At 44.4% G+C, this 21,707-nt stretch overlaps 1 long non-coding RNA gene across 2 annotated transcripts in view; it reads right to left on the minus strand.

Annotated features, from left to right (window-relative positions):
* Positions 1–21,707, minus strand: part of LOC122922183 — a 102,399-nt gene that overhangs the window by 43,073 nt on the left and 37,619 nt on the right. The window contains exons 1-3 of one of the 2 annotated variants that reach the window (XR_006387106.1): positions 9,605–9,702; positions 5,424–5,514; positions 5,066–5,326 (exon numbers count right to left, since the gene is read on the minus strand). This is a non-coding gene — a long non-coding RNA (uncharacterized LOC122922183). Of the gene's footprint in view, positions 1–5,065; positions 5,327–5,423; positions 5,515–9,604; positions 9,703–21,707 lie in introns of those variants that run through there. The other variant, XR_006387107.1, reaches the window with a different exon arrangement.

Raw genomic sequence — 21,707 nt, forward strand, 5'->3', positions numbered from 1 at the left:
TGCAATTGCCTCAAGTGTGAATAAACACTGACATTTTGAGTTAAGAACTTGTATTTTGCCTCTGTACTGCGCCTGCTTACCCTATCTACCACATTGAAACCCCACACTACTAAGATGGGTCGTTGATCCAGGGAGTTATTCTGATTGCCTGATTGGAGTCGGGAAGGAATTTTTTTTCCCCTTAAGTGGGGAAAATTTGCTTGTACCTCACATCTTTTTTTTTTTGCCTTCCTCTGGATCAACTTGCAGGATAACAGGCTGAACTGGATGGACAGATGTCTTTTTTTAGCCTTATAAACTATGTTACTATGTTACATGTATTGCCTGACCGCTCAGTGCTTCACACAAATGTCTCTGACTCCCATGGGTCAGCTCCACTAGGACTATTCCAAGAGGTAGTGACCTGGTGGGTCCCATGCAGCTAAAAACATCCCTGTATACGGTTTAGAGGGTTAAAACCAGGGGATCACTGGGATAATGCCCTTAGGACTTTCACAAAGTCAAACCAGTTAGATGGTAGAGTGGATCCACATCCACTGTCCATTACATCAGGATTTCCATAACAGCAGCCACAGTTCCCTGTACATAGTGACCAAAACATGACAACCCCCTGAGATGTATAGATTTGATGACCTACCAAACAGGGATCATACTAGTACCTAACAGAGCTCAAATAGTAGGGTATAAAAGTAAGGGGATATTTATATAAGGGTGCTAATTGTATCACTGTGTAGATATACTGCATATTAAGTGAAAATAAGTTGTACATTATGATCTGCTCAAATATTAACAGGGTGTACCCAGTTGGAGGGGGCAATTTGAATAAGTTAATGAGTCAGATACTAAAGTATTTAAGGGGTTCTCCAGGAATTTTATATTCAGGAATTTTATATTGAAGACCTATCCTCAGGGTAGATCATCAACATGAGATCATAGAGGGTCCAACACCCGGCACCCCTGTAGATCAGCTGCACGGTGAGTGGTGAGTGCCACAGCCTCCTCACAGCTTACCAAGCACAGTGTCATACATAGTATTATATCTGTGCTTGGTATTGCAGCTCAGCCCCATTCACCTGAACGGGAATGAGCTACACCTACGCCATGTGATGATGAACGTGATGCTACTGGCGTAGGAAGAGGCCTAAGGGCTTGAGATCACCACAGCCTCTTTATACTGCCGATTGGAAGAGGTCCAACTCTCACAGCCCCTGCGGATCAGCAGTATGAAGAGGATGCTGATCAGCGGGTGTGGTGAGAGTCAGATCTCTGCTATCTGATATTGATCCAAACCCCTAAGCTGGACTTTGATATGAAGTTTCAATTGTGTTGCAAAATTCTTAAACCTGCCTAACAGGATGAGATCTACAATCGTCTTCACATAGTCCCATTCTTGCAATGCAACACTGGTTTAGCTGCCATAGAAGCCATTACTTTGTTTCCAGGAGATCAAATTCATTAGAATTACTACCACTATTCTGTTCCTTCCATATCCTATGAATATATGTGCTATGACTATATGAAAATATATAAAATAATAAATGTACCAGGTATTATTAATTTCCAGAATATGTATTAAAACCAGTAAATTGTCCCATTAAATCCAAGCAGCAACCCCCACTCCCATGATGGTCATGAGAATAATTATGGAAGAGCGGGGGCTACTGATGGTACTCAGATAGGGATAGATTGCTCTGATTTGCTTTATTGATCATATGAGTGGCATTATCCATCCCTGGAAGTGATAACCCTGATAAAAAGCCACTCACGGACTATGTGTCTGCACTTGGGACCCCGGCACAGGATGCAGGGAGAAGATAGCATCTTCCTGTGCCCAGAGAGGACTTGTAGGCTGAATGAAAATATTCATTGATAATTTATGGAGGAGGCAGATAAAGTGAGCACGCGGTGTGTGTTTTCCATCAGCTCTGATCACCTCTCATGTTTAATTAACTCTTTAACTAGTGAATAGGGTTTACTCACAACTAGCTTATGTGTACGTGATGGTACCTTTCATGCAGTGTGGTCATTTTGCAGGCACAATGTGATAACTGAAGATTTTTATATCTCTTGTCATTGTAGTAAATGCTGTGATTAAAAAAAAATTATATTGAATTTGTATATTTTTACATATATCTGATGGATGCAATATCATTCTAATGCTCAGACCACATGGAAACATGAACTGTATATTAGATATTTTTGTGTGACTGTTTACAGGTTAGTGTTCTTAACATTATCCCAAAAAGCGTGACTCTGTCCCTAGAGATTCCAGCATTTAAAGGGGCTGGTCATTTTATATTACTATGAAGCACAGCAGGCATGATCTGTAAAACATTACTTTTAATATAAATAGATTAAAACACCTTTCATGAAGATAACAAGAATGGGCCCTCACAAACAGAAATGATAATAGGCCAAACAAATGACAGACATCTGGGTCAGAAGTGGTCCAAACAAGGAGGCGAGGGGTTCTGTCCCTAAGGAGACCATTACTATCCCTGATAACAGAGAAACACCCTAATGGTGGATGTACCCTGCACTGGAACCTACCCCTACTATCTCCCAAGTATACCCTATAGTGTTCCGGTATGTTTCCCCCATTGGGTTCATCAGGTGCCAAAAGATGCAAAGTAGGGTGCAATACTCTAGATATCAAAAATTAGAACCAATGAGGTTGCTGATTCAAAGTGCCCCAAGTCCTGTGCGAATTATACTATACATAGGACAAAAACAAACAAGCCCTGTAAAATACAGCATTATAATGCACACGAGCTAGTGAGACAACCCATCTAGATATAAAAAGTAAGCCAGATACAAATATATACTGTATAATTCAGATCCAAACTAGGACTGCTCACGTTTCTGGGTGGTAGCAGGGAACAGCAGTTGCCAGTTAAAGAAGGTTGCTGGCAGCTGCACCGATATGGCTATGTGTAACACCCCAGAGTTGTGTGTTACTAAACTAATCTACCCCGCTACAATCTGTTAAAAGCATTTACCTTGTCATCTCATGTAATTTCCCATTATATCCTCATAACTGTGCATAATAAGCCTTGTTAAATGTATATTGTTGTCATTCTTCATGTTCACCAGCAGGTGGCAGCAATGTTCTAGCAAGGAGCTAGGTTCAGTTTAGCACATCTAAGCTGGAATAGTTCATTCCAGTTTAGCTCCCCTGCCTCATGGGAGAGAAGGAAGTTAGAAGTAGTGTAGCCCACCCCCTGCTAGGGGTGGGGTGTGCATGTTAGGAGCTCCCAGATATAGGGAACCAAACCAGGATCGTGGCTCGGCTGAGACATTGATCATCATCCCCAGCCTGAGCCCTTTAGCCTCAGCTGGATGCCAAGCAAGCAGACAACTCCAGCTACAGGAAGAAAGCATACCCTGAGAAGATAACTGTGAGTAAAGTCCAGAGACCCAGGAGAAGCCATATTCCTCCTCAGCTAGTCAGTCCCCATACAGCAGAAGATAGAGAGTGCAGAAGCCAAATTCCTGCCACAGTATAGAGCTAACAAGCAGACGTCCTTTCCTGCAAGCTCCAGGTTGATAGAGCAAAAGATAAATTCCTGCCAACCATTACGAATACCTGCTAGGATCTAAGACTAAAGCTGTATCTTGCTTGGATGAAAGTTACAATCAGTAAAGACAAGTTTGAACTTTACCAAGGGTCTGGATCTCCATTTCTGCAGCAAATCCCTCTATTACTCCTACTAGCACTAGACTCATTTTATTGCAAGTGAGCCAGGATGCAGGAGTCCAGCTGTACCCAGGTAGAAGACACCATTGAAACCATTACTACTAGCATACAGAGACATTACACCACTCTGGCATTCCTAATCTGGGACGTGAGTTACAACACCTGAAAGGGTCCTGTGATTGTACCCTGCGCACGCTGCAATTTGCGTCATGAACAAAACTATAGACTATCACCTACACCTGACCCAGCCATTGCATAATTTGGCGTCAGAGTGCATACCCTGGGTCTAGCTCACAGCATATGCATGCAGCTAATAATAAGCATTTCTGAAGGGGTTTTCCAAGATCTTTTTACTGATGACCAATCCTCTGGATAGGTCATCATAATCTGATTGGTGGGGGTCTGATACCCAGTACCTCCACCAATCAGCTGTTTGAAAAGGCATTGGCACTCGCATTAGTGCCATGGCTTTTTTGTAGCTTTGTCTAAGCCAAGTGATGTCACATTCATTGGTCACATGGACTAGGCATAGCTCAGCCCCATTGAAGTATGCAGCAATACCAAGCACAGACACTATACATTGAACAGCGCTGTGCTTGGTGAGCTGAGAGTAGGCAGAGGCTCCTTCTCAAACAGCTGATTGGTGGGAGTCCCGGCTGTTGGACCCCAAACGATCAGATGCAGATAACTTATCCAGAGGATAGGTCAACAGTTAAAAAAATCTCAGAAAACCTCTTTAAACTATCGGCACTGATGTCTGATAGTTTAATATGAATTAATCGTGCAAGGCCCCTGACCTGCATGCCAGGGCTGTGCAGGGAACCTAACCACTGATGGAGGGTTCTGTCCATCAGCAGCCTCCATTCACTCATACTGGCCGCCCCCATTATGTGAATGGTGGCCACTGTTGGACAGAATCCTCCATCAATGACTGTGTTCTGAGTGTAGTGCCAGCATGCAAGTCAGGGGACCGGCGTGTGAATCTAAATTATTCATGTTAAACTATCAGACATCACTGGCAATAGTTTAATAAAGCCTATTACTAACTGCATGTACCAGCCCATGTGTAGATAGTGATATAAACTGGCTAGCCCTTCTCATTTCAATAGCCAATGTGTAATTCTTCCTTTCGACTGTGGGGGTGCTACAGATGAATTGATGACTTGCTGGCAGGCTCCACCACAGATAACAGCTGACCTCTTGGAAAAAACTGTGATTGGCTTATTTTCTGGGGACTATTGCAATAAAAAAGGACTGTGGTAAAAAAAAAATTAGGAGGAAATGCTCTTTTGTCAGGCATGTAGCATAGGGAAAACAGGTTACTTCCACACTTTTAGTTTTTGCTGCATTTTGACTGTTGTAACTCACCACAGTGTCCAGGTTGATGTTCTAGTGAAGAAAAGCAAAGCAGGCCAACTCTACAATATAACATAAAGGAGAATCCCAGCACTTGCAGACTGCTCTTTAAACCTCTTCTTTCATTCATGGTAGAATAAAGGATGCTTTCTGGCCTTTGTCAATGGCTGTTTGTTATAGTATTCGAAAAAGTATTGCCGAGGTCTTCAAGTAAAATAATTTGAAGAAATCCCATTAACACATCGTGGTAAATAAATACAGTTTTTGGTAGGCCTGAAAAAAAGCAAGCAAGCCCATATTATAGTTATACAGCTAATGTTCGGGGACACATACCACCCAACTTTTTGAAAGATTAAAGACGGGCACTTACATATCATTGTGTGAGGTGGTTCATGGCTGCAGCCAGTGATTAACAGCATGTACAGTCCCTGGGACAGCTTTCTTAATGTGCTGGAATGCCCCTTTAAATATAAGCACAAAAATCATCTGATTATAGACAATTTAAAGGCTATGTACATCTTTGGAGGCAATTTTTTTATTAATACATTGTACTCATTTTGAGCAAAAATATTTTTAAAATTCATCTCTATTAAATTAAATATGGCGTCCTTTTTTCTGTACAGAGCTGAGATGCTCTAGTAGCACCCTTTGGATTTAGTGTCTTTTCCGTCAGACCAAGAGCAGACAGACTCCTTATCTTTGCTTTCTGACCTGCTAAATACTCATTGTAGCTCAGTTCTTAGGTTATTGATAAGAATGTGGCTTAAATAAGTGTTTATGACCTCTCAGTAGTTTAGCAATAAGGTTTATTGGATGACCGATGTAACAGCGGCTGCTGTGCGCCGCTGTTCCTCTGCTTACCACCGTGGTCCGGGGCGCCATGCTCAGCGGTGATCTGTGCCCAGAGCTCTCATTCATCGCTGCAGCTCTGTGCTTTGTTTGTGTAGGTGCTGTGGTTCTGAGGGTCAGCGCCATAGTTTAATCTCAGCCCTGGCCACAGTATGCCTGCTGCAGGTTTTTTGCAGCACTTCCTAAAGGGCCGGTGGGCGTCACTTCCTGGGTTTTATGGGTTAGGTCATGAGACCTCGCTGACCAATCCTAGCCCTCATGCGCATAGCCCCCTTCCCAGATGCCTCAGTGTCAAGGTCCTTGTGCTCTGCTAAAGCTCCTGATAACCACTTGTGTTCCTGTGTTCCTGACTCGTATTTGTGTTATTGGATTCTGCTACCCATCTGATCCCTGCCTGCTAGCCTTGACTCTCCTGTTGCCGATCCGGATTGCCTGACCTGTACCTGTGCCATCTGCCCTGACCTGTTGCCTGTCTGACTACACCTCTGCCTCATCCTTCAGTCTTGCACTGTTGCTCCTGGTAATGACTCCGCCTGCCTGACTATGCCTGTACTTATGGTACCTTTCCCTGGTACCTCCTGGTCCACCTGGACCAGATGCCTCATGTGCCTATCCTCCTGAAGCGGTAGCAACCTGGTGTTACCCTCGGGAAAGTCTATCCCCACCATCAGGGGTACTATGAAGAATCGAGGGGTTCTCTTAGATAACTCCCTTAAAGGAAGTAGGACACGTGGTACAGTGGGTTCACACCCGTTGGTTCGTGACAACCAGCACAAAAGAGTGAAAATACCAGTAGCATAACAGAGCTTAAAAACAAAACAAAAAACTGTTAACCCTTTGTGAAAACAGCTCAATATTTTTAACAAAGGCCGATTGAAAAAAATATTTTTAGCCAAAAATTAAGAACATGCAATCATAAAAGAAAATGCCTCAGAAGATGTACAAAGCCTTTAAGGTCCAAATAGCACTAAATAAATTAAAATATGTAAGTAGAGGTCTAATATAAAGGTGGACAAGTCGTTTCTGGAGCAGTTTAATAAATTTACTAATGCAGATTAATTTCCCAGGTCAAAGAGAGGCACCTTAAAGAACAAAAAATGACAGAGGGACTTTGGTCAAAAAGGAGAAACACGTGGGAGACATGGGCACATTTATATGTAAACTAGCAGAAGGACCCGGCTTTGCACGGATATATTTCATCTATTTCATTTAATGTTTGTGTGTGTCGTTAAAAGATATCGACAGTATCCACTATAACACTGACCTCCACAGCAGCCCGCCCCTTTAACAGTGACCTCGACAGCATCCCGCCCCCTTTAACAGTGACCTCCACAGTGGCCGCCCCTTTATTAGTGACCTCCACAGTACCCTATCTCCTTAACAGTGATTTCCACAACACCCCGTCCCCTTAACAGTACCCTCTACCGCAATCTGCCACTTAACACTGACCTCCATAGCAGGCCGTTCCCTTTAACTTTGACCTCCACAGCAGCCTGCACCGGCCAGAGGTCTGGTTTTAGCCAAGACAGTCAGACTATCAGACTCCCTGCCCTGCGTCTGGTGCAGGGCCTGGACGGACACAAGGATGTCCTTTTGAACAGCTCACTCTCAGATAGCAGCACTGTGCTGTCTGAGTGTAAGCTGCAGGAAGAAAGTCACCGTCCTTCCCACCCCTGCAGCTGACAGAAGTTGACTTTTAACTTCATTTTTTCAATCCCTGTTGGCTGAGGAGTGGGAGGGGGCGTGGCCTAACTGGGTAAGGGGGCATGTCCTTTTGAACAGCTCCCTCTAAGACAGCAGCACTGTGCTGTCTCAGTGGGATCTGCAGGGAGAAAGTCACCATCCCTCCCACCCCTGCAGCTGACAGAAGTTGATTTTTAACTTCATTTTTCCAATCCCTGTCAGCTGAGAAGTGGGAGGGGGCATGGCCTAACCAGATCAGGGTGTGGCTTAGCGGGTCCTAGAAGTTGATTTTTAACTAAATTTTTTCAATATCTGTTGGCTGAGGAGTGGGAGAGGGCGTGGTCTAACTGGATCGGGGCGTGTCCTTTTGAACAGTTCACTCTAAGACAGGAGCACTGTGCTGGCTGAGTGTGAGCTGCAGGGGAAAGTCACCCTCTCTTCCACCTCCGCAGCTGACAGAAGTTGATTTTTACCTTCATTTTTTCAATCCCCATTGGCTGAGGAGTGGAGGGGGTGTTGCCTAACCGGATCAGGGGTGCGGATTAGCGGGACCTGAGGGCGGGGGTTTTAAGTTCGTCTTTTTAGGGTGGACACATTGTGGCAGGGGGCGTGTCTGGGCTCCTTCCTGCAAGAGTAACGCCCACACCTTACTGGCTCATTTGCATACCAAATAAACTGGATTTTAAGAGGATAAAAACATCTATTGCTGGAACAAAGGCACATCTTAAAATAAAGTACTAAGTGCTATTAGGCCATGGCTTAACTTCAATAGCGATTATCCTGGTGACAGATTTCCTTTAAAGCTAGCCTACAGCAGTAAAAAAACATGGCTGGGTTGTTATGGAAACCTGGAGTAAAACTGTGTATGTGGAGGCTGGAGGACCTGCGAGCTTCTATTGGCTGATAGGGGTCATGTGACCAAGTTTCTATTGGCTGATGCATTTTTTGGGAACGGTACGTCCTAGAGAGCTGAGACCTGGTCTAAAACCGTCCCGGACACCTGATGTACCTGTGTGCCAAATCTTTTGATTGTACATGCGACGGTGCGGATTCTATTAGCGGACATACACACACACACACACACACTCAGCTTTATATATTAGATTAGTAGTTAACTATTAATTCCACAGTAATTCCACACCATGTCTATGCACATGACGTTGATGTATATGATATCTTAGAACTCCTGTGTATGCAGTATTTATTACACGTCTCATACAGAGGAAGCTATTATTGTATGGCTTTATCCGTGGTACTTTACAGTCAGTAGGTCACTGTTCATTACATAGGAATTAGCATTGCCTGAGGCTGTCCCTTCTTAATACTGAGCAGTCAAAACACCAAGCTATGTGCGTTGCGTGCAGCAGCATGGAGTAGGGCGTCTCATCCTTAGATGGCACACTCTTGTCATTCCACTGTGGCGAGGTCATGCTGGATACCGTCCCATACCCCGTTATGACATACATAGACTGTAGGGCTGGAGACAATTTATCATCTGCTCTCCAGCTGTTCAGAACATACTGGAGAAGTAGTGCTGAAAGCCCCTGCTGACCGAGAAAACATGTGAAATGTTCTCACTGCAGGAGAAGATGGACAGGAGCCGGACAATTTGGCAATTTAGGTATTACAGTTTTAAACGTTTGCTTTTGCCAAGTGATACAATATAATATGAAAGATTATGTATAAATTTGTTAATTTCTCTACTGGTTTTGGTCTTCAGCCACCAGTCCAGGATGTCTAAGCAGAACTTTATGACACTTTCTATACCGTACTGTGTTATGTACCAGATATTGCGGATGCCATCACTCTTTCTCTTATCGACCTTATGTCTCTCTCATATATGTCTCGTTTCTCCCCCATCTTTACCCCCCTCATTATAAAATGCCCCCACTGCTTTAATTAAGCCCCTGCGGTTTGCAGAAATGTGTCTGTCTGGTGTCATTATTTTCCCGGGGGATCTTTATAATTACCCACATCCATCGCTGGATGCCTGCAAGCTGCTGCATCCTTATTACCAACCCGCTAATCGTTGCATCCTCAGGAACAGCTGCTCTGCAAGTTCTATGCAGAAGAACGGGAGGGGGTCCCTGGAGCTGTCACATCTTCCCTCTTCTCGTTTCAATGCTTTTCTTATTTTAATGGGCCAGAGTCCATGTCCTGTACTGGTCCACTGCGTGAGTGGTACTTGGTTAATGTACAACTTTACATTTAACTTTTTTTCCATCCTTCTTATAATTAGAAATGGGAGGAATCACTCGTCAGATTGGAAATTTGTAAAGGCCAGAGGAATCAATGAAGAAGAGAAGACTGAAAGATTTGCTCATCTCATTGTAATATAATCACCTATTAGAAATAGTAATATAACAGAATAAGTTCTGATGCCGGTCCATCAATATCAAGACTGTCCTGTAACTATTTATGAAAATGATTTTGGACATATTTCTATAATCCTAATAATTTAAATAAGCATATGTTAAGGCTGGGTTCACGCCTGCCTTAGGCTCCATTGAGACATCCATAGAATAGGTCTGCATCCTTTCCGCAATTATGCGGAACGGGTGCGGACCCATTCATTCTCTGGGTGCTGTCTGCATCCCCATTTCCGCAGCGCAGTCCCGACCTTCCAGTCCGCAGCTCTGAAAAAAAATAGAGCACGTCCTATTCTTGTCCGCAATTGCGGACAAGAATAGGCATTTCTATGGGGGTGCCGGCCGGGTGTGTTGCTGATCCGCAATGCACTACGGACGTGTGAATGGAGCCTTAACCATTGTTCTGCCCCGTGTAAGAAGGTACCTGGAATCATCGTGCTGGAATCATCGTGGATGGAAGGTATGTGTCACCAAGGTTCCTGGCCTCGGTGAAGTAAGAGCCGGTATTTTATGTGTCAGCAGCAGCTATTGCTAACTGACACTTTGAGATTTAGCATGGCTGTCATAGCTGATCCGGGACGGCTCTTACTGGGAGTAGTCAAAGTGCTGGGTGGGTGACTACTCCCCATGTTCTAGGCCGGGTTTTGCCAGGCATAAAAACCAACCAGCACTGCCAGGTGTGGTGGATTTACCTACCTCTGACAGTGGAGCTCAGGAGTCTGTGTGCTGTGAACTGAGGGCTGTGCTGGGATTTGAGGTTTGAGCCAGGCTGGAGGACTCAGGCCCCTCTAAAGGTGTAGTACTTGATAAGGCTGAACTGCTAACAGGGTGTGAATTAACACCCAGGAAAAAAGGTGACTTTTATTGTTTATGGAATTTCCTTGTGTGTGAACAAACACCAAGCCACCTGCATTTTGTGATACATCTTATCTGAATTTTGTTATACACCAATGTGTGAATAAACACAGCTGTTTGATTCAAGAACTGTGTACTTTGCCTCTATACTGCATCCACTAGTCCTAACTACCAGAGCGAATCCCCACAATTGGTGGAGGATGCGGGCAAGCGCAGTGAGGCTGGGGTGAACGCCAATATATTTTTGGGTTTGCATTTTTGGGCACAGTTGTATGTCATACATTAAACCAGCTGTATTTCAACCCGTGCCCCACGACAAAATGGAGGCTGTTGTCAAGGCACTCATGGGGGCTAATTTGCAGCAGCAAGAGACCAACCTGCACCAACAGGAGGCTAATAAGCAGCAGCAAGAGACCAACCAGTTGCTGCTACAACACGTGATAGCTTTGCAGACAGCAGGAGCAACCCCAAGAGTCCACGATGCCCGGAAAGCAGTCAGTGCAGTGATCCCTAAGATGACACCGCAGACGACATCAAAACCTACCTGACGATGTATGAGAAAGTGGCCACCAGGGAAAAGCTGCCCTGAGACCAGTGGGCTGAGAATGTCGCTCCTTTCCTGGCATCAGAGTTGCAGCGGGTGTATTTCGACTTTCTGGACGATCAAGCAGCCGACTAACCGAAGGTAAAGGGTGAGATTTTGGCAAGACTGGGAGTGAATGTGTTGGTCCAGGCCCAGCGGATACATCAGTGGCGGTTTAAGCCGGTTGAGCCTGCGAGACCCCAGTATTATGACTTACTCCACCTTTTGCAAAAGTGGCTACAGCCTGATGTGCTGAGTCCCATATTCTGGAGGGCACTGCCACCCCCTCCCCAGCACTGGATCGGACAGGTATCTCCTGGAAATGCCATGAAAATGGTGGACCTGGTGGAACGCTATGAGGCCACCAAGAATCTAAATGGGGGTTCTTTTGGGAGGAGGGCAGGTAAACTCCAGAACTCCCAACCCCAGGCCCACCGGTATGAGCCAATGAAACCCCCCTGGGAGGTTCCCTCTATGGGCCGGACCCAGTTAATCTGCCGGCGGTGTCAGGAACCTGGCCACACCAGGGCTGAGTGTCCCCATCAGGTTGAGCCTATAGACACTAATTGTGGTTACCGACAATCGCTTAATGCTAGGAAACTGTGTGCCACAGGTACCCCGGAGGCTTTAGACCACTTGTGCCAGGTGGAAGTGAGAGACACTCAAGCGGAGGCGCTGCTGGAATCAGAGAGCTTGGTGACCCTGGTAAGGGCTACCCTGGTGCGGTCCGCTGAGTATACTGGCCGGAAAGTTGGGGTGATGTGCATTCATGGAGACATGAAAGACTACCCCACCGTGCTGGTGTCTCTAACCAGAGTGGCCGGCAGGTGGACCCACGAAGTGGCAGTCGCCACAAATCCCCGCTATGAACTCATAATAGGGAGAGACTTTTCAGGTTTCCCTGACCTGTGGCCAGTTGTGCGAGTTAAGGATACCCCTGAGCCAGGAATAAACCCAGGAGATCGGCCTTGTTCAGGGGGACGGCCAGAACCCTGGGAACCTGAGGCCGAAGGGCCAGCAGTAGGGGTGACCGCCACTTCGGTGGAAGAGGGGGAGACAACCTTGCATAGGGTAATGGTGGGAGACGTGGAGGAGTTGCCACCAGGTCCTGGGTTGGCAGACCTCAACATCTCCGGGGAGAATTTTGGTACAGCCCAACGCCAAGACCCAACCCTATCCTGGGCCTGGGAGAATGTGGTAATACTTGATAGTGTGCCCCAACAACCTGGGGCCGAGTCGATGTTTCCCCGTTTTGTAGTCCACCAAAATATGCTATATCGGGTAAACCAGCTGTGGGGTGAACCTGTTGAACAGTTTGTGGTGCCCGGGGCCTAGCGCAAAACTCGGCCAAACTCATAGCAAAGGAGTTAATGGAGATGTTTTACCAAGTAGGGATACCCAAAGAGGTTCTGACTGACCAGGGGACCTATGTCCAAGGTCAAGCGGGAGCTCTGTAAGTTGCTGAATATCAAACAGATACAGACATCCATCTATCACCCGCAAACTGACGGCCTAGTAGAAAGGTTTAATTAAACGTTGAAAACTATGTTAAAACGAGTAGTAGCTAAGGATGGAAAGGACTGGGACCTCCTTCTGCCCTATCTTATGTTCGGAGTGTGAGAAGTGCCCCAGGCCTCTACTGGGTTCTCGCCCTTCGAACTACTATATGGCAGACAACCACGTGGTCTGTTGGACATAGCCAAAGAGGCGTGGGAGCAACAACCCTCACCATATAAAAGTGTTGTTGAATACTTCACCCAGCTGCAGGAACGTATGGAAACCGTGTTGCTGCTGGTAATGGAACATATGGAGGCAGCTCAGCGAGCTGTATAATTGTTAGGCTTGGGTCCGGATCTTTAACCCGGGAGATCGGGTTTTGGTTCTGGTACCCACAGTGGACAGTAAGTTACTAGCTAGGTGGCAGGGACCGTACGAGGTACTCGAATAGGTTGGAGAAGTAAACTATAAGGGACACCAGCCAGGGCGGCGGAAGCTGGAGCAGGTGTACCATGTGAATTTTCTAAAACAGTGGAAGGATAGGTAGACCAGTACTGACGATAGCCCGCGGCTGAGTTTTCTAGGGGGAGAGGTTGCGGCCCCTAAGTCTGACGTAAGGGAAGCGGTTGCCACAGTGAAGATTGCTGACAGCCTCTCCTCTAAACAGACTCAGGAGGCCAGGGAGTTCGTCAGCAGGAAAGGATGTGTTCTAAGACCTCCCTGGACGCACTTCCATATGTCACTGAGCCTCAGGTCAAAATCAGGTTGAAATCATATCAGGTACCGGAGGCTCTGCGACAGGCCATCTCTGAGGAAGTACAACTAATTCATTAGCATATGTTCTGGTATTCAAAAGGGTTATACAGTTGCAAGAAAAAGTATGTGAACCCTTTGGAATTATATGGATTTCTGCACAAATTGGTCACAAAATGTGATCTGATCTTCATCTAAGTCACAACAATAGACAATCACATTCTGCTTAAACTAATAACACACAAAGAATTAAATGTTACCATGTTTTTATTGAACACACCATGTAAACATTCAGAGTGCAGGTGGAAAAAGTATGTGAACCCTTGGATTTAATAACTGGTTGAACCTCCTTTGGCAGCAATAACTTCAACCAAACGTTTCCTGTAGTTGCAGATCAGACATGCATAACGGTCAGGAGTAATTCTTGACCATTCCTCTTTAAAGAACTGTTTCAGTTCAGCAATATTCTTGGGATGTCTGGTGTGAATCGCTTTCTTGAGGTCATACCACAGCATCTCAATCAGGTTGAGGTCAGGACTGGGCCACTCCAGAAGGCGTATTTTCTTCTGTTTAAGTCATTCTGTTTACTTCTATGCTTTGGGTCGTTGTCCTTTTGCAATAACCACCTTCTGTTGAGCTTCGGCTGGTGGACAGATGGCCTTAAGTTCTGCAAAATGTCTTGATAAACTTAAGAATTCATTTTTCCTTCGATGATAGCAATCCATCCAGGCCCCGACGCAGCAAAGGAGCCCCAAACTATGATGGCCTTATCACCGTACTTCTCAGTTGGGATGAGGTTTTGATGTTGGTGTGCTGTGCCTCTTTTTCTCCACACATAGTGTTGTGTGTTTCTTCCAAACAACTCAACTTTGGTTTCATCTGTGCAGAGAATATTTTGCCAGTACTGATGTGGAACATCCAGGTGCTCTTATGCAAATTGTAAACGTTCAGCAATGTTTTTTTTGGACAGCCGTGGCTTCCTCTGTGGTATCCTCCCATAAAATCCATTCTTGTTTAGTGTTTTACATATTGTAGATTCCAGGGGGGGGTAGCTAAAGGCTCATGGGCTCTGGTGCAAGATTTCAGCTTGGGCCCCCCTTCCCTCAGTGCTTTGTGACCAGGGAGGCAAACATTGAAAAATTAAAAAAAGGCACCCCCCCAACTCCCCTCATGCCAAATTCTTGACTTAACCCCTTCCCTGCAGCCAGAGGTGTAACTTGACCAGCATGCACTTTCCATAATACCAGTGTCTTCTTATGTGGCACAAGGGTCTTTGGGCCCCCTCGGGCTCCTGGGCCCGGTAGCGACTGCTACCTCTGCACCCCCTATAGCTACGCCCCTGGTAGATTCGCTAACAGGGATGTTAGAATATGCCAGAGACTTTTGTAAGTCTTTAGCTGACACTGTAGGATTCATTTTCACCTCATTGAGCAGTCTGCGCTGTGCTCTTGTAGTCATCTTTACAGGACGGCCACTCCTAGGAAGAGTAGCAGCAGTGCTGAACTTTCTACATTTATAGACAATTTGTCTTACCGTGGACTGATGAACAGCAAGGCTTTTGGAGATACTTTTATACCTTTCCAGCTTTATGCAAGTCAACAATTCTTAATTGTAGGTCTTCTGAGAGCTTGTTTGTGCGAGGCATCATTCACATCAGGCAAGGCTTCTTGTGAAAAGCAAACCCAGAACTGGTGTGTGTTTTTTGATGGGCAGCTGTAACCAACACCTCCAATCTCATCTCATTGATTGGACTCCAGTTGTCTGACACCTCACTCCAATTAGCTCTTGGAGATGTCATTAGTCTAGGGGTTCACATACTTTTTTCACCTGAACTGTGAATGTTTACATGGTGTTTTCAATAAAAACATGGAAACATTTAATTCTTTGTGTGTTATTAGTTTAAGCAGACTGTGATTGTCTATTGTTGTGATCAGATCACATTTTATGACCAATTTGAGCAGAAATCCATACCATTCTAATCGGTTCACATACTTTTTCTTGCAACTGTATATGTGAGTCTAATTAAAGAAATAGTTAATCCACATAAATTATATATAAGACCCTTAAAACTGTAATGTTTACTATATCAATCTAAAACCTATTACCTAAACTATGATTGGATTGCAATGCCAATCAATCACCCTGATAGTTCAAAGATACAAAAAATAAAGGTAGAAATGAGATATACATACAGAAAGGAACGGGCCTGGGTCCCAGGGGAGGTAAATAAATGTACCCTATATCACCCTACTGTACCCCTCAGCCCAGAGAAGAATCCCAATGGTGGAGACTCTATGTCCGCATTCCTCGGCTAGATAGCCCAAAATTACCCTAAAGGTGTTTGGGGGGTGAAACCCCTAAGACCCGACGCGTTTCCCCCAACAAAGTGGGTTCCTCAGGGGGTCAGGATGCAGGGTATAATCAGATAATTAACACATGGTAACAAAAAAATAAACAATAAATCAAGATAAAGAAATAATGAACAGTACAGTGGGTGGCAAAAATAGACAGAAAAATGATGTACATAAAAAGATTTCAGGTGGTATCCCTTATCTAGCATTGGGTGCATAAGGTCCCACACAAGTTTCCTTCTAACACCCAGAGTGGGGGGGAAATTCTGGGGGTTTAATATGGGAATCTCGGCCCTCGTACACAGGAAACTTGTAAGTGTACCCTGAGGTACTCTCACAAATTTTGTACATCTTCACGCCATAACTCGCCCGCTTTAGAGGGAACATACTGGCGGAAAATGAGTCTCCCCTTGAAAGCAATGAGTAATGGATGAAGAGAAAAATTGGACCTTTTCAAAGACGGCGCTGCTGCAGAAGAAGTCAGGAGTCGGTTGTTGGGTAAAAAGGATCTTTATTACTAGTATTGTCTACCCGTTTCAGGGGCGGACGGCCCCCTTCATCAGGACAAATATGGTCTGTCTATACATTGTGGGTGTGTTCATTTGTCTCTTTTATTGTCTCTATTTGGGCGCGCTATTCAAAAGACTGAGGGGGCGGAGAGAGGGAGGGAACGTGGGCGGTAGTGAGCAAGGTCTCCGTGACCAAAAAGACTATTCAAAAGACTGAGGGGGCGGGGAGAGGGAGGGAACGTGGGCGGTAGTGTGAGGTCTCCGTGACCAGGGTAACGCCCACAGAAGGTGCATTGGAAGTATTCGCTGACGCGATCTTTGGGTGGGGTTATAAAATCATGACGCAATGTTTTGCTGACGCGATCTTTTGGCGGAGTTAACATCGCATGACGTGATGTTTATGGGCGGTATGTTGTGACATGCTCCCTAGGAGTAGGCGTGACATGTTCTTTGTGGATGATCTAACCGACCCATTTTTCAGGGCGGAGTTCGTACTGCATGGTGCCCGTCTCTATGGCATCCAGAGCTTACATGCAGTTCTGCGCTAAATGGATTTTAGGGTATATCTTATATATATCATATATACTATATTTCACACGTGATGCGTGCACGGGTGCCGCACCGGTGGTTGGTTCGGAATGTGGGAGAAAAGCGTTATGGGACCCACGTATATATTTGGCAGTAGGGGGGGTATATACTCGTGGGAAGAGGAAGAAAAACATACTAGTGGGAAGAGGAGGAAAAACATAGAGGGGTATTTTTATATACATATGTATGTGTGTGTAAAGGGGTTTGAGCTCCGATTCTGGGCTTGGGGCGTATATGTATGGGTGTGGGGTTACAATCTTGTTCGGTATTTTTTAACAAGTAGAGGAAATATTTACTTGCCCATCCACAGTAGGGATGGATTTTTAGTGTAGCAATACGTGTATGTATATATATATCTATATATATGGTCACAGTTTGGATATAAAAGACGTGTATTAGAAATGTATATATAAATATATATATATAAATAAAAATAAATGTTTATAAAAAAGTTTATAAAAAAGTGTATAAAAAGCGGGGTCCCAAAACAAAATTCTTTTTGGGATCCAAGGAACAAAACAAAACAAAAAGATTAATATATATGTATATCCATATTGGGCTTATACATCAGTAAAACTATATGTACACTCTTGTGTATATGCGCATATAGATGTAGATGGAAAGGAGTCGGACTGTCATATTTTTTTGGGGGGCGGTGGAGTGTTACAAGATGGTTTCACTGATTTTGTTCAGTCCAAAAGGAACTAGAGTGTCCAGTTGGAATATCCTGAAGACTTGACATAGCTACTCTGGCATGTCAAATGATGTTTAATCTTGAAGGTAGCGCCATTTTTTGTGGATGAAAAAGTCGCGCTATTATGTGTGATAATGTTGCAACAGAGACAGCGTTTTACTCCACATTTATAGCTGCCTATTGTTTTGTGTGTACTATTCCTTTCTGTCTTAGTATTTTGCTTTTGTTTGCTTTGGGCCACGGTACTTTTTATAGTGGGGGCTCTTCTGTATGTAATCATTGTTTTTTTTGGTAAATTTTTTTCCAGATAGGGGTCTTGCTTCAGGATATGCCAATGTTTTGTCAGTATTGTACGTATAGCATTATTTGATGTGTTGTATTGTGTGATGAGGTTAAGGTGTCTTTCTACCTGAGTTGCTTCTTTTTCTGTGGTTTTACTGGTAAGGCACTCCTTTTGCGTGTTTTTAAGGCTTCTTTTGTATTCATTTTTTAAGAGCTTTATTGGGTAGCCTTTGTCTATAAACCTCTTCTGTATTATTTTAGCTTGATGTATGAAATCTATATCTTCTGTACAATTGCGTCTCACCCGCTTGTATTGGCTATATGGCACATTCTGTAGCCATTTTTTATGATGGAAGCTTTTGTAGTGTATGTAGCTGTTTGTGTCTACCTGCTTGAAGAAGGTTTTTGTTGTGAGGGTATTGTTTGTGTTGGTAATTGAGATGTATATGAAGTCTATGTGGGTTTTGTTAAAGTTTGGGGTGAAAGAGATCCCCCAATTGATATTATTGAGTTCTTCACAGAATTTTAGTGCTGAAGTTTCGTTGCCGTCCCAGATGATGATGAAGACATCATCTATATATCTTTTGTAATAGATAATTTCCTTCCTTTGGTTGTTATAGACGTGTATTTTTTCAAATTGTCCCATAAAAATGTTAGCAAAAGCCGGTGCCACTTTCGTACCCATCGCGGTCCCCCGACACTGGTGATATGTGTGGTCATTATAAATAAAAAAGTTGTTTTCTAAAATGAAACGTAGGCTTTCCAGCGGAAATAAGACTTGTGGTGGTTGGAGTGTATGGTCTTCCCTTAGTGTGTTTTCTACGCATCTAATGCCTAGATCATGGTGTATGTTTAAGTAAAGCGATGTCACATCCATAGTTAGCAGAGCATATGTGTCCTTCCAGGGGATGTCAGCTAGTGAATTAGTTGCCTGGAGTCGTGTAAATAGCTGTCAAGATTGCGCACATATGGTTGAAGAAATAGATCCAGATAGTGTGATAAGTTACTTGTTGCTGAGTTAGTGTTTGATACTATGGGTCTCCCTGGGGGGTTCTCTATATTTTTGTGTATTTTTGGAAGGTGGTAGAATTATGGGTTGGACGGGGATTTTGGCGTGAGGAAATTTTTTTCTTTTTTGTTTATATATTGATTCTCGTATGCGTTTTTTACGAAATTTGATAGTTTTTTTTATAATATTCGGGAATGGGTTCTCGATTTCTTCACGGTAGTAGTATGTATCGTTCAGGATCTTTAATGCTTTTTTTTTCATAGTCCTCCACGTCTTGCAGGACTATTGCTCCTCCCTTATCGGCTGGGCGTATTCTAAGGTTTTTATTGTTCCCAAGTTTTTTTAGGGCGCTTTTTTCTTGGTTTGTTAAATTGGCTTTGTGGTGGGGAGTAATGGAGGAATTTGCCTTTGTGGTGATCTTTTTTAGGTCTGCTGTCACCAAGTCAAAAAGGTTGGTATTAAGTGTTCTTGACTCTGAAGTGGAAAGAAATTGGATTTAGGGCGGACATCTTGGTGTTTGTATGCTTGTGTTGTTTCTGCATTTATGTTCTCTAACATCTCTTTTGCTTGGTTCTTTTTATGTTTGTATTCGAAATGTCTTGTGATTGTCAAATTTTTACAACATTTTTGGATATCCAAGTATAGTTCAAAGGCGTTAACTTTGTTGTATGGGCAAAAAGAGAGGCCCCTTTGTAAGAGACTATGTTCAGAATCTGTAAGATTATGTGTTGATAGATTGAAAATTTTGACTGTTTGTGTAGGATCGGTTCAGTTTTTTCTTTTTCCATTTGTCTTTTTTATACAGGTTTTCCCTTTTTGTTGTTGCCCTCCTCTACACCCTCGTGTTTTAGTTTTCTTTTCCCTGGGGTGGGTTTGAAGAAGTCTGTTATGTGTGGTGTCATTGGATGTTGTAGGGGCTTGCTGTTTGCTTTTGTCATGGTTGGTGGCAGTGATGTTTTTTTCGCATGGTCTAAAAGAGGGGCCAGTGCTGAAGTGCCTGGGAGGGTATTGTCAATGGTAATGAGGTGGTGATTTGTCTCGAACATTTCTTGTGATGAGGTTTGGTGTACTGAAAAAATGGATGTGGCTGCCATTGTGTGTTGTATTGCATGGGCCATTAGCCGCTAATGTATTATCACTCTTGGCTTTGTTGCCTATGTAAGGGGTGGGACTCAAAAGTATAAGGGAGGGGGTGTTATCAGCGTGATGATCTTTAAGTGGTGTACGATTTCTAGTTTTAAAATCTAGATATTTAGATTTGAGTACTTTGAATTTCTCTAAAAACTCATCTGTTGATGAGTCCAGGTCATTCTTTTTAGTAGAATGGTTGGTGGTGGTGCGTACTGGGTTACGCTCTGTGTTGGTGTTGCTCTCTGGGGGGTGTCTTTGCTGTTTTGGCTTTTATCTTTTTTCCTTTTTATCTCTTGATAGCAATGAGAGACTCATCAACCGCGACCTCCCTTTCAGGTACATAGGCCTCCACAAATTTGGCCCTAAAGTGCTCAATGGCCAGCCTGATTTTGTACAGGCGGTCATAGGCAGGATCACCTTGGGGGGGGACATGCTGCATTATCTGATCCTGACACCGTTTTTTTTTACTAGGCCCATGTGCAGCACGAGGCCCCAAAACGTCCTCATCTCGGCTGCACTACCGGAGTCCAGCCACCGGCCCTAGCCAAAAAGGAGCCTGGGTGTTGAGCAATGAACTGTTTGTTTGCTCCACTATCAGATACACAAAGTGGTCACTGAAAAAAAAGACAAAGATAGTCATATTCAGTGAAGGCGACTGTGGGAATCTGGATTCCTGGTTTGCTAACAAAATCAGGAATCACAGGCTCAAAATCCTCTGGGGTACACCATGCAAGTTCACCGGTAGGGGGCTCAGGTGGACTTATCTGGTGGGCCGGAAAACGAGTACGAGCCCCAGAGCTGCTCGTACTAGTGTGGGACACAGGGTCCCTGCATGGGTCATCCTCGTACTCACTGGGGCTCTCTAAGTCGGAAGCAAGCTGGGCGTATGCCTCCTCGGCCAAGAACATTCGGTAGGCCATAGGGGAGTATGTGTGTGCGTGCGTGGAAAACTTTATTTAGTCTGCGTGTGTGTGGGGGCACGGGTGTTCGCAGACTCTTCCCTAAACCTAACAGAAAAAAAAAACGGAATAAAAAAATGAAAACCCCAAAAAAGGCAAAAAAAAAAAAGATTCTAACTCGCTGATTAGCCGTCCGAAGCTGATCAGCGGTGGGGTGGGCGATGCACTTACAGTGGCCAGACGCTAAGAGTGCCAGCCACAGTCAGCATACGCAAAAAAAAAACGCTTGCACCCCAAAAAATGTGTGTGGGGGCAAGCTGCAGCACCCCTGGGGGTCTAGGGTCACACAGCTGTGCTGTGGATCTGTCACGGATGATGTTGCATAAAGCTGGAACTTATAAATAAACATCCGACTGGCTTGATTCCAAACTAAGGAGCATATGGGTGAGCCCTATAAAACCCCTAGAGCTCTCCCTGACTGCTATGCCCATGCAAAGGTCTTTATGGTAGACAATTGCATGTCCACATACCTAATACTATGTGACACCTGAAAACCCTATAATAGTGAGTGGACACGACCACCGGCTCCCTGCACTTAATAC

Source organism: Bufo gargarizans, chromosome 11 (genome assembly GCF_014858855.1).
Source record: "Bufo gargarizans isolate SCDJY-AF-19 chromosome 11, ASM1485885v1, whole genome shotgun sequence".
Taxonomy (NCBI): domain Eukaryota; kingdom Metazoa; phylum Chordata; class Amphibia; order Anura; family Bufonidae; genus Bufo; species Bufo gargarizans.